The sequence below is a fragment of the Cotesia glomerata genome, linkage group LG5, assembly GCF_020080835.1.
Source record: "Cotesia glomerata isolate CgM1 linkage group LG5, MPM_Cglom_v2.3, whole genome shotgun sequence".
NCBI classification, from domain to species: domain Eukaryota; kingdom Metazoa; phylum Arthropoda; class Insecta; order Hymenoptera; family Braconidae; genus Cotesia; species Cotesia glomerata.
The window spans coordinates 9,947,748-9,961,169 of record NC_058162.1 but is presented as its reverse complement, the minus strand read 5'-3'; the positions used below and the strand labels follow the sequence as shown (position 1 = coordinate 9,961,169).

Below are 13,422 nucleotides of genomic sequence, written 5' to 3'. Positions count from 1 at the left end.
ATCTATAAGGTAAAAGCTCCAATAGATGATCATGTACCAGTATATGATCACTCCATGTATTTGTATACCTATATTTGTGAATATAGATATACAAATACATGGAGTGATCATATACTGATACGTGATCATCTATTGGGGCTTTTACCTTACTTTATTTACATCTTATTAATTTGAAGAATGACAGTGAGAATTCGTCCGATGGACGGGGGCACGGGGAACGGGGTCATTTTACCCGTTTTTTGCGCATGCGCACGGGTAATTTACCAAAAGTAGGAAATATGACTGCTCCCGTGCCCTCGGGTCTCTCGGGTACTATTTGCGCGTGCGCATAGGTATTTTTTTAAACCACGAAAAGTATCCCTAGATTTGAAATTTTTTACCATCTGTTATTCTTATTACTAATGATAATTAACGATTAAGTTATTTATTGTTTAGTAAGAAATTAATTCATTCATTAGTAAATCAATTAACAAATTCATACATTAGATTCAATTAATTAATTCATTAATTTTCTACATTTATTAACAAATAAATGAAGAAAATGTATGAGATTTATTTTTCTATGTATATGATAAATATTTTTAGTATCATATTAATATAAAATGGAATAAGCTACAACACTTGATGTAGAATACGGCTCACGATTGTGATTAATTAAATCGTTCACTACGTCGATTTATTTATTAGCGATCGTTTTTTTTTTCTTATCCTTGAGTAACACTGTATAAGTTAAAATAAAAATTATTCTAACAAAAGAATTATCATACAATGCGTAATCAATTAGATATTTAATTATTTACTTACCACTAAAAATATAAATATTTGTTAAATAAGATAAAAAGTTTTATGAGTTTCCAGTTCATTCATAAATTCCGTTATTATTCATTGATAAAATTATTTCTAGTTATTAATTATGGAAAAAAAAAAATAAATATGAGGAGTACTTCTTCTTTTTGTTCTTCTCTGTTTTGGATAGCAAATTATCGAAATCTTCAATCATAATGGGAGCATCATTAGTATTAATATGAAAAATATTTTCATTTATAACTGATGTAAAAGAATCAAGAGTTACAAAATACCCAAAAAATTAGGAAAACGGTTGACCCTGAAGGCCATCCCTGCAACTTCCCGCTACTTTCGTAATTAAGCGCTCAACATCGCACATTACGTTTTTAAACTCAAAGAGCTCGAAAAACATAATTTTTGTGTAATTTTGAGCTTTCCGAGCTCAAAAGTCTGATAGAAGTTTAATAAAACACTATTTTTTGAATTTTCAAACCGCAATAACTTTTGAATGAATGAACCGATTTTCAGGCGGTTGGCAACATTCGACGCAGTTTTTCAAATTCTATGATACATTTTTAAACACAAATTGATTAAGAGCTGATTAGTTTTTGGAATTGATCGGTCGAGCCGTTTAAAAGTTGATCGGAGAATACCACATTTGGAAAAACTTTTTTCGCAGTTTTTCTAAGATTTCTCAAAATCTATCGGCCCAAATCAGTCCAACTTGTATTTAAAATCTAAGTTTAGTCGAAGCCTTTCGAATGGCACCAACCGCGATCAAACCGGTCAAGCCGTTCAAAAGTTATGAGAGGTTTACACACACACACACACACACACACACACACACATCCGTACATACATACAGACACTTTCGCGGGAATCGTCAGGGAAGCTTCCTAAGACCTCAAAACGTCGAGATTTGACGAAAACTCGATTTTTGAAAAACGGGGTAAAAACAATAACATCCCGATTTTTGGAAATTTTCAATTTTTCTAGCAGGAAGTTAAAAGAAGTGTGTAAAGTTCAAGACATTATTAAAAATGATAACAAAATTTTGAGGCCTGTCCTCAGAAGTTTTAGCAATCTATGCTATAGTAATATGTATAAATTTCGAAGAATGTCTTGAAAATAAGTGGAAATTTTCAGCACAGACCTGAAAATATATATATGGTCTCAAAGTGCACATAAGTCCTCAAACAATACATTCGCTCGAAATTGTATCAAAATTTTGAACTCATGTCCTTGAATTATAAGGAATGCTTTAAACATTGGAGACAGTCTTCGAAATTTTAACTTTGAAATTTATATGTAAAAAAACAAAACTCTCATACCCGATTGCCAATTGTATTTTTAACGTAATTAAAGAAAAAAAATAGGGTGTCTCAAACTATACGTTACACATATATATATATATATATATACATATAGACACAGTGACAACATCGCGAGGGTAGTCAGGGAAGCTTCCTATGACCTTAAAACGTCGAGATCTGATGAAAACTCGATTTTTCAAAACAGGGTGAAAACAATAACTTCCTAATTTTTGAAAATCTTCGATTTTGTTAGTGGAAGTTAAAATGTCGCAGTGATTTTAAAAACACTTGTTTTCAAATCTTTTATTGACGAGAGCTTTTGAACTACTTAACCGATTTCTACGTTTGTGGCGGCAATCGACGCGGTTTTTAAGCTCTATAAATTATGATCATCAAAAGTGATCCGAGAAGAAATGACGAAGTTATGTGAAAAACACTTTTTCGGTTTTTTCGGTTTTCTTTCGTTCACGCTATCTCTCGAACGAATCAACCGATTTTGATCGGGTTGACGCCGATCGGCGTGGTTTTTCAAGCTTAAGGGCGGATTAGTTTTGAAGTTGATCGATAGAGCCGTTTAAAAGATATTCCAAAAAACTACTTTCAAAAATGATTTTTTCTTATTTTTTAAGATTTTTCAAGATTTCTTAAAATCTATCGGTCCGAATCGGTTCAAATTCTCAGGAAATCTAAGTTCAGCGTAGCCCTTTCGAATGGCACCAACCGCGATGAAATCGGTTCAACCGTTCAAAAGTTATAAGCGAGTCACATAGTCACACACACACACACACACACACACACACACACACACACACATACATACATACAGACATAGTGACAACATCGCGGGGTAGTCAGGAAGCTTCCTGTGACCTTCAAACGTCGAGATCTGATGAAAACTCGATTTTTGCCAAACGGTAAAACAATAACTTCCCGATTTTTGAAAATCTGAGATTTTTAGCGGGAAGTTAAAAACTTCTTTGTATGGAAATCTGAAACATTAAAAAGGAAAGATTAATTTATAACAAAAACTTTTTAATTATTGCATAAAAATTCAAAACTCCATGATACCATCAATTAGTATTTAATCCATCTACATATTTTGGATCAAGCAAGGACGAGAGATGGTTAAATCTTTCCTAAAGATCAATAATCAGTATAGTTTATTATTTTATATTCTTACTCTATTTACATTCATTGTTATTTTTAAATAATTATGGTACCAACAAAGAAATAAGATAGTTAATTTTATTAAATTTATAATTATCATTCAAACCACAATATTAAAAACATTTTTCACGATTATATTTAAACTAGAGAAAGATTCAACAGATTTTTAATTTACTTGTAAAACAAGGTTTCAATATCAAAATATAATAGAGAAAATTCAAAACCTTAATGAAAAATCACATTTTCATTTTTGTTTTACTGTTTAAAATAAATCTAATAAAATATAGTAGTCATTAGATACGTACTTAAAACTTCTAGTTAAGTTTAAAAAATAAGACTATTTCTAAATTTGAAGTTACATAAGTTCTATTGTCTTTTTTTTATTTTATAAGTATGGATGATATGTTGATTATTACAAAATTATTTATTTGTATTAATTCTTCAAACAATAACGTTTTCTTAGTAGTTTAATGGTTATGAAATATTAATATTATTTATAAATGAAATTTTTAATGATTCACTTTATCTTGATGTATTTCAACTACAATTAAAAATGAAAATTAAAACCCTTGCAATATTTTTATCTTCTCGTTATTTTAAAAATTTTATACTTTAATAATAAAATAAAAATAAACATGAGTAATAAAGATACTTTATCTAATTAAATTATTTATCTCAATTACAACATATTTTTACGTTTTAAAATCATAAGTTTTTATAACAAAAATAAAATGTTTTTGGAATATCTAATTTCTTTCATCGAGAATTTTGCAATGGCTTAATTTGCAATACATTTTGAACAACACCAATCATTTTCTGGTTCTTTAACAATATTTACACAAGACCCGTGGTTCCAAAATAAACATTTATCACACTCGATGCTAAATCCAGTGCCTAATGGATTGTCACACGTGTTGCATGTCCAATAATCGCTTTCTCTTTTTTGTTTGATAAGTGCTTTTAAATAATTCAATGCATCAATTTCCAAATAATCGTCAATAATTTCTATGTCAATTTCTTCGCTAGCCAGCGCATCAGGAATACTTAGTAGTTTCAAATGGCTTAAATCTATTTTTTTATTTTTATGCCATTGACAACAGCTTCATTGACTATCTTTTGTCACTTAGCATTAATTTTAGAATGTATACTTTTTGATGACTCCCGCAATTGCCGAAATGTATGCTTTTCTTGAATTCTTTCACCAGCGGGTAGACCAATTACACGATTTCTTCGGCCTCTTGCACGCCCACGAGCTCGACTCAAGTGAACAGAGAGTGATCCAAGTTTTGAAGTTGAAGAAGAATCGGTTGTTTGCGTTTTGGGTTGTGGCTCATTAATAAGCTGATCGAAAACTTCCAACATTCGTTTGGTGCGAAGTACTTTTTCTTTTGTTCTTCACTGTGTGTAGTTAGCGAAATGTTTGCTTGCATTTTAGTTAGCAAACTATCGAAATCTTCTTCATTAATAATGTCAGCATAATTGATTGCTCCATAGACAGTTTTCGGTAAAGAAACGTCATTCTGTACAAAAAGTGATTATGAAATAAGTTAATTTTTTAAGTCTTTGAACATCAATAATTTTTTTCATGACATTTTAATAACTATATTTTACATGTAAAATAAAATTCTCTACTTACATATATCTGATAAATCTACATTGCTCGATTGACCTGCTTGGCTATCAGATAAAGTACTGACAACAGGGATCATGGGTGGCTCGATATTATTTTCTATATTCTGAAAAATAACGTAAGCATTAATATTAATATAAATATTGTACGATTTACAAGAAATATTGCAATAAAAATTAGAGGTTTACTTACTGTACTGTCTTTACGTTGAATGATGCTACCGACAGCTTTATTTTTATAAGTCTGTATTCTTGATTTCTGTAAAAAGTTTATAAAGCTTTAATAAACTCCACAACGGCAGACGCCATTTTTCGCATAAAATTAGCTGTAACTTTTCAAAAATTTCAAATTTCTGATAAAAATACTCACTGAGAAAACGAAAAAATCCAGATAAGTATTTTTTAAAAAATTCCAACTTTTCTAGAAATTACAGATAACTTTATGCGTGAAATGCTGTCTTTCAGCTTACTTTGGGTCATTGAGTAAGTACACCATACTCACGCTGTCATGGGTTAGCAATTTAATATACAGAATTGTCAAAGATATGATGGTCAAATCGCAGACGTTATAATTTTTTATTTTATTTAACAAATGAATTCGTATCAGAAAAATATTTAAAAAATTTCCTTTCATAGATTTTTTAATCTTTATGTAAAATTTTCATTTTAAATTTTAGTCAATTTATTTGGACGTCTATTCATACATAAAAGTCCTGACAAATCCACGCCGCGTGAATGTAAGGCCCTTAAATCTACGCTGCGTGAATGTAAAGGCCCTTATATTCACGCGGCGTGGATTTATCAGGACTTTTTACGTGTGAATAGACACGTCTAATTTATTTGTAATAAAAATTTTAACAATTACGCGATGTTTGTTAGTTTTAGAATCATTAAAAAGACAGTATTGATTTTACAACTTACTTCAGTTGAATCATGATCATGATCCAATACTAGCTGTGTGATACGCAAATATTGCTTGTCTGACGTGGTCCTGAAAACGATGACAGCTGGACATAAGATCACTTCGACGCTACAAATAAATAGTTGTGTTAATAAATATAAGTAATTAATCAAACAACAAAACAATATTACATACTCAGCATACTCAGGATTCTTTTTTCTTAAAATTGTCGATTGTTGTTGATTTTGGATTCACACTGCACTTATAATATTTTTCATCATAAATTAATCGAGTATTAAAGGTGCTAGAAAAATTCGGTAATTTTTCTAATGTTTTACTGCGCATTGAGGTAAAACTAAAGTTCGTCATTGCAGTATATTCTGTTAACTTAGCGTTAATTTGGTCAAAACTGTCAAATAAATCATTTATTTTAAATATTTCTTTTTTTTTTGAAGCCATAACGATCTTTTTTTAAATGACTTTTTCCACAAAACAACAAACGAAAGTTAAAAGTTATGATTCGGTCTGATAAAGCTTACGATGGATCTACGGTTAGAATGAATTACGCGGTACATGTAAATGTTTGATGTAGAAAATATTGACATAGTTTGGTAAAACTATGAAACCGAAATGAGTATATTGTGTGGAGGTAAATTGACCACTGGTAAAGTAGATTTCCAGCATGTACATTTTCGCTCCATCTAAAAGTAATACAAGTTAGACAAATGGTACTATGTGAAATATACCGCTCAGTTAATAGTATAGAAATTGAGAATGTAATAGGATGGTAGCACTGTTCTGAAACACAATAATTGTAATGGTGAGGAGTGAGTGATAGATTAAAACATTTCAACAAGTGACTATCTCAGATAAAGAAAATATAAAACCACAGTCATTTCAATTTTTCGACAATTAATAATATTCTGAAATATTCGAAGATGAATGGAACAAATCTTGTAAGTAAACTAATTTTTAGTCAGTAATATAAAAAATAAAATTTACAATAAGGTAGTAAAATCAGTCATTTAACATAGTAAAATTTTAATTAATTCATTTACGGTTGTAATTTTTATTATTAATTTTTCATTTATGAATTATTATTTATTCAGGTGGAATGCAGTAAAGAAGAAATACTTTACGTTGGGCAAAATTTGATAGCTATCGTGCTTGGGATGAGATTTTTGAAAATTATAAAAAAAAAACAAGCTTGTTTATATAAAATACGATGGTCATAAGCTAAAAAATCTAGATGAAAGTATTATTAAAACTTTCAGGTATTCCAATATGAAATTTACTTGTAAATTTGGCCCTAAACGTCCATCGATTTCCACAAAATATCAAACGAGGTAATTGAAATCATTCGTAATTCTTTCAATAATAATTATTCATAGCTCTATACATGCTATAGGGCAGATTGCAAAGTTTAGATTAATCTTTTTTTTTTTTATTTGAATTAATCAATTCCTTTAATATTTCTTAAATATGTTTACTGCTACTATTACGATACTGATTAAGATTCAACATTATAGCAATATAATTTTATAAATATTTTTCAGCACATGTAAAATGGACTGCCTGAGTTATATTTATATTTTACTTAAAGATTATAAGTATTTAGAAATAATGTCTCTAAATTTAGAACACAGATATCACGACCAATCTGCAGTAAGTAATTTTTATATATATCACTAAAAATGAAAGATACAAAATATTTTACGAATGTCTTCTATGAAAATGAAGTTAGCCGATATCTAAAAATTTTTAGAATTTTTTCATTGACAAAATTATTACAAGATTATAAAAAAAATTTATTTGTAAAAACTTGAAAAACTATGTGTAATTTCTAATAAAAATATTTTTATTTATTATTTAATAAATGAATGAAGAAATATCAAAAAATTAAAAACGTCGGCTAACTTTAATATAATATCGCGTTCCAGATGCCATAAAGGCGTATACCGGCAAAAGGTCCCGGTGAAAAGCCATAAGAGCGTATAAAAATTTTTTCGGGAGTTAACGTAGTTTCGTTCGAAATATGCAGAAATACAAAAAAAATTTCTTTAAACTAAAATTTTATTTGGATTTAGAAAAATAGAATTTTTATTATACGCCCTTATGTTTCCTGGTGCCTTATGGCATCTGTAACCCGATATGTTATTGTAGATTATTTTCAATTTTCTTCCCAATCAGAGTAAGTTCTTTTTGTATACATTTACATCATAAAAATTATTTTATCAAAATATACTTATATTACTATTGCAAACTTTATAACTAAAATATTTTCCTCTGAAGATTAAATTTTATGACTGTTTTCAGATTTTTTATCAATGTATAAGGGAAAACTATCAATTGACAGAGAGGAAGAAGAAATTGCTGTTGCAAAATTACTGAAGTTAGGGGCTAACAAAAAAATACAGAACATGATCCATCGTGATTACAGCAAAGTCGTCCCATTGACTAAACTTCACAAAATGAAGAGTAAAATAACAAATTCAACTAATAATGATTTGCTTACTGTAGTTGAATTACTTCGGGAAACTTACAGTAAGTTCACGTATAATTATAGTAGAAATAAAACATGTTTAATCATAATACTTGGCATTACTTGAGTAAAAATAGCAAAATAGCTATGGTCATAAGGTAAAAGCCCCAATAGATGCTCATGTACCAGTACATGATCACTCCATGTATTTGTATATCTATATTTGTAAATATATATCTACAAATACATGGAGTGATCATATACTGGTACATGAGCATCTATTGAGCTTTTACCTTACCTGATTAGAAAAAGTATTTAAAAGAATTTGAATTTTAATCATTTTGAATTCATCTGAATTCTTCTAATCTTTTGAATACTTCTTCTGATAGGTATTTAACATGTGAGAATTCTTTTTGAATCCTTTCCTTCAACCAGAGATACACCTGTGTGGATACTCTTTGAGTAGTCCATGTGTTCTTTTTATCAGCTTGTAGATTTTATTGTACTACAGCAATGTCTAGAATTTATTTTCGGTGATTTTACGGAAATATCACTGTTAACCATATTTTAGATGATTCTAGCTTTTAGTAAAAGCTACTTCAACACTACACTTTAGCTTTGCACTACACTTTAGCTTAGCATATTTCTTTGAATGATTTTTTATTCTGGAGAGTGATTACTTCAACGTTATTTATTTATGTAATGCCAAGCGCCAATATACATAAAGATATAAAATATACAATATTAAATTTATCAAATAAATTTAATCAAGTGATTAAAGTTATGATTTAATAGCTCCAGGACTAGTAATACCGATTTTTAAAAATTCTTGTTTGATGACACTATCAAGTATAATGGGATAGACATTTGTATAAGACTATACTTTGATATTACTGGTGATTAACGACTTGACTATTAATAGTATAGATTGACTCGTACTTCCGACTTAAGTCGGTACGTCTTGACGGCTCGTAGTGAACAGTGGTGTGTATGGATATAGAATATTTACAAGCCTGAATTTCCTAACATAGGTTACTTGATAGTTTTGAAAAATGAAAAAAGATTCCAATTTTTGTTTTTTATTTGATGTTGCGGGTCACTTCGAGTCACCACACAGTGTAGGTAGAATTTAAGAGAAACGTCTGATTACTGTAATGGACAAAACCTTTTAGGGTAAAGGACTCTATTAGTGGCGGGGACCCCATTACTGACACTTTCTTTGATTTTGGTGCTTATTCAATTAATGAAATCATTAATTTCAATAATGAATATATTATTTCTAATCTTTAATACCTTTAGATCAAAAAAAAAATTTTTATTTTTTATTTTAAGAAGAACATTTTTCATTGAAAAAAAAAGTGCCACTAATAGAGGTTAAAGGTGCCACTAATGGGGTCTTTCACCTTAATATGATTTTGCATTAAATTCTGTCATTTTAATTAAGCCCGTTTTTTTATTGATTTTTTATTTTAATCTTAATATATCGCGTTCCAGATGCCATAAGGGCGTATACCAGCAAAAGGTCCCGGTGAAAAGCCAGAAGGGCGTATAAAAATTTTTTTCGGGAATCAACGTAGTTTCGTCCGAAATGTGCAGAAATGCAAAAAAATTCATACGCCCTTAGTGACTCCAATTCCTCAGATGCCATAAGGGCGTATAATAAAAATTCTGTTTTTTCTAAGTCCAAGAAAATTTTTAGTTAGGAGAAAAAATTTTTTTGGGAACCGACGCACTTTGTATGAAACGTGGAATGCCAAAAAAAAAATTTTTTTCAAACTAAAAATTTTTGACCTTAGAAAAATAATAGAGTTTTTATTATACGCCCTTATGGCATCCGAGGTGGGTCCCGGGAGCCATAAGGGCGTAGCAAAAAAAATTTTTTTTGGTAATCGACGTACTTCTTTGTATGAAACGTCGAGAAATACAAAAAAATTTTTCTTCCAACTAAAAATTTTTTGGACTTAAAAATAAGAGAATTTTTATTATACGCCCTTATGGCATCTGTAACGCGATATATAAATGGTCATGTTGTTTGGTCAGCTATGGACAGCCACAGCAACGCGTAACTGGGGCTACTAGTTGTATTTATAATTTTTATATTTTCAGATGCAGATGTTCATGTATATAATGATACTCAAACATCGACTTGTAAGGGAATATTTTTACCACCCAAAAAATGAGAAATGATTTTCGCATGTGGCCGGAAATAGTTTGTATCGATGGCACATACAAGCTACTAATAACGACATGACAATGATGATTATTTTAGTTGAAGATGGTAATGGCCGTGGGCAGATAGCTGGTGTTGGTTTACTATCAACAGAAGAACGCGACGTACTTTATTGGATGTTACAAGCATTTAAAACAGATAATGAAGAATCGTGGCGAGGCATTAAATGTTTTATGACAGACAAGGATCTGACTGAACGAGACGTCATAAAAGAGCTGTTTCCTACTGTGCCAACTTATATTTGTATTTTTCATACACTAAAAACTTTTAAAAAGTTGTGGAAAGTACCAACATGAATTTAAATAAAGAAGAGAAAACGACTGCCTTTACAATTCTTGAACAATTAGTCTATGCTTCTTCAGAAGATGATTATGATGAGTTGTACCTGAATTTAATATGTCGTGTCCACAACAGCTGCGAAAATACTTTCAGCTTAATTGGCACAACATCCGGGAGGATTGGTCATTATACAGTCTAAAGAAGAATAATTTAGGCAATACAACAAACAACAGGCTAGAGTCGATCAATGGAAAATTGAAACTGGTTCTTATTAAAAATTCACCATTAGTAATAACTATTAAAGACTTTTTTGAGTGGTATGACTCTCGCAATACTGAAAGTCAGTTTCGGACAGCAAAACAGTTTCTCAGAGTGCCTAATCTTCCGTTTGATATTGATTCTCCTGAGCAAAAATATGTTAAAGTCATTGACAAAATATGCTAGCGATATGGTATTGAAGGAACTTAAAAGAAGCAAAAGATTGTTTTTCAGAAGTTGACAAACTCAATGAAACTATGTGTGATAGACAATTTAAAAAGCTTCGACAACATCATGTAGTTGTATTATAAATACATCATTCCAATTACCATGTCAGCATATCTTTTGCTGTAATGGCATTTCTTTCAACTACCGTTGTTCGACACATCTTTAATTAATCAACGTTGGAGTAAAGATCAATTACTGGCTGCAAATATTTCATCTTCTCCATCGTCTTCACTCAAGAAAAACAATTGTCTGTTGTATCAAAAATAAAAAAAATCAAACTCAATCACTTAGTCAAAAAGGAAAATTGTTCAAACCAAAACTTCAAAATTAGTTAATATTGTGAGTTTGTCATGTGGCTTAGAATTTGATAGAAAATGTAAAGTTTTAGATAATGTAATAGATGATTTTTCAAGCAACAAAAAATTTAGAATAGTTTACGATGAAGAAGAATTAGAATCAAGTTTCAAAAATTTATCAATTGATAATACTTTAGACGAGGATAGAGGAATGGACTTGAGCAGCATCAAAACACCTGCTAAAATTAATGTAATTGGTCGACCCAGTGAATTTTGAAAACAACGCCGAATGTGAAGAGAACCTTGAAAAATCAGGTAAAAATTCGACATAATGCTTAAACTTCGAAACTGATGCATTTAACCATTTGGAAGAATTTTATTAACACAACTCTTTATTTGTAGCGTCAAATTGAACTTATGTCCAGCTGTCATCGTTTTCAGGACCACGTCAGACAAACAATATTTGCGTATCATACAGCTAGTGTTGAATGATGATCTTAATCCAGCTGAAGTAAGTTGTAAAATCAATATTGTCTTTTAATGATTCTGAAACTAACAAACATTTTCGCAGATGTTAAAAATTTTTATTGCAAAAAAATTATTAACTAAAATTTAAAATGAAAATTTCACATAAATAGATTAAAAAATCTATAAAAGGAAATTTTTGGTAATTATTTACTAGTAGGGTTAACCCATGTTGGGCGATGTTAAATTTTTTTTATCAAAATGATAAAATTATTTAATAATAATTTAATAATTTTTATCAAAAACGTAACGAGGTTCATTCATCAGTAGATTTTACTCCTCAAAATTTTTCTCATACCGGGCGCCTTATATATGAAAATCGATTCTTATGTAAACTCAAAAAAAAAATGAAAGCTAAACTTTTTTCAACTTTTAAAGGCAAAAAAAACTATCGAATTTTTTTTTCTATCACGACATTTTTATCGTAAATGCGCCGTAAAACCAATCAGAATCAAAAAAAATTAAAAATGTTAATTTTTCATCTAGTTGTGGCCCAAAATGGGGTTGACCCCCACTTGTAAATAATTACCAATTTTTTAAAAATATTTTTCTGATACGAATTCAATTGTTCAACAAAATAAAAAATTATAACGTCTGCGATTTCACTATCATGTTTTTGATAATTCTATATATGAAATTGCTAGACCATGACAGTGTGAATATGATCTATTTACCCAATGACCCAAGATTAAGCCTGACAGCATTTTACGTGTAAAAGTTCTGTAATTTTTAGAAAAGTTGGAATTTCTTTTTAAAAATACTTATCTAGATTTTTTCGTTTTCTAAGTGAGTGTTTACTATCAGAAATTTAAAATTTTTAAAAGTTACAGCTAATTTTATGCGAGAAATGGCATCTGCCAATTTTGGGCCCATTAATAACTTCGTAAACTTTTTTCAGAAATCAAGACTACAGAGTTATAAAAATGAAGCCGTGGGTAGCGTCATTCAACGTTAATAACAGTATAGTAAGTAAACCTCTAATTTTTATTGCAATGTTTCTTGTAAATTGTACAATATTTATATTAATATTAATTCTTACGTTATTTTTTAGAATAAATAGAAAATAATATCGAGCCGGTCATGATCCCTGTTGTCAGTACTTTACCTGATAGCCAAGCAGCTCAATCGAGCAATGTGGATCATTTATCAGATGTAAGCAGAGAATTTTATTTTACATGTAAATATAGTTATTAAAATGTCATGAAAGAAAAATTATTGATGTTCAAAGGCTTAAAAAAAATTAATTTATTTCATAATCACTTTTAAATAGAATATGACGCTTCTTTCTCTACCAAAACTGTCGATGGAAAAATCAATTATGCTGGCAT

The 13,422-nt window shown here is 29.6% G+C and overlaps 1 long non-coding RNA gene across 1 annotated transcript; it reads left to right on the top strand.

The window, feature by feature from the left end:
* The first annotated feature begins 11,969 nt into the window (after positions 1 to 11,969).
* On the top strand, positions 11,970 to 13,224 carry LOC123265178. The gene is made up of 3 exons (XR_006509521.1): positions 11,970 to 12,080; positions 12,993 to 13,059; positions 13,146 to 13,224. It is a non-coding gene; the product is annotated as an uncharacterized LOC123265178 (long non-coding RNA).
* The last annotated feature ends 198 nt before the right edge of the window (positions 13,225 to 13,422 follow it).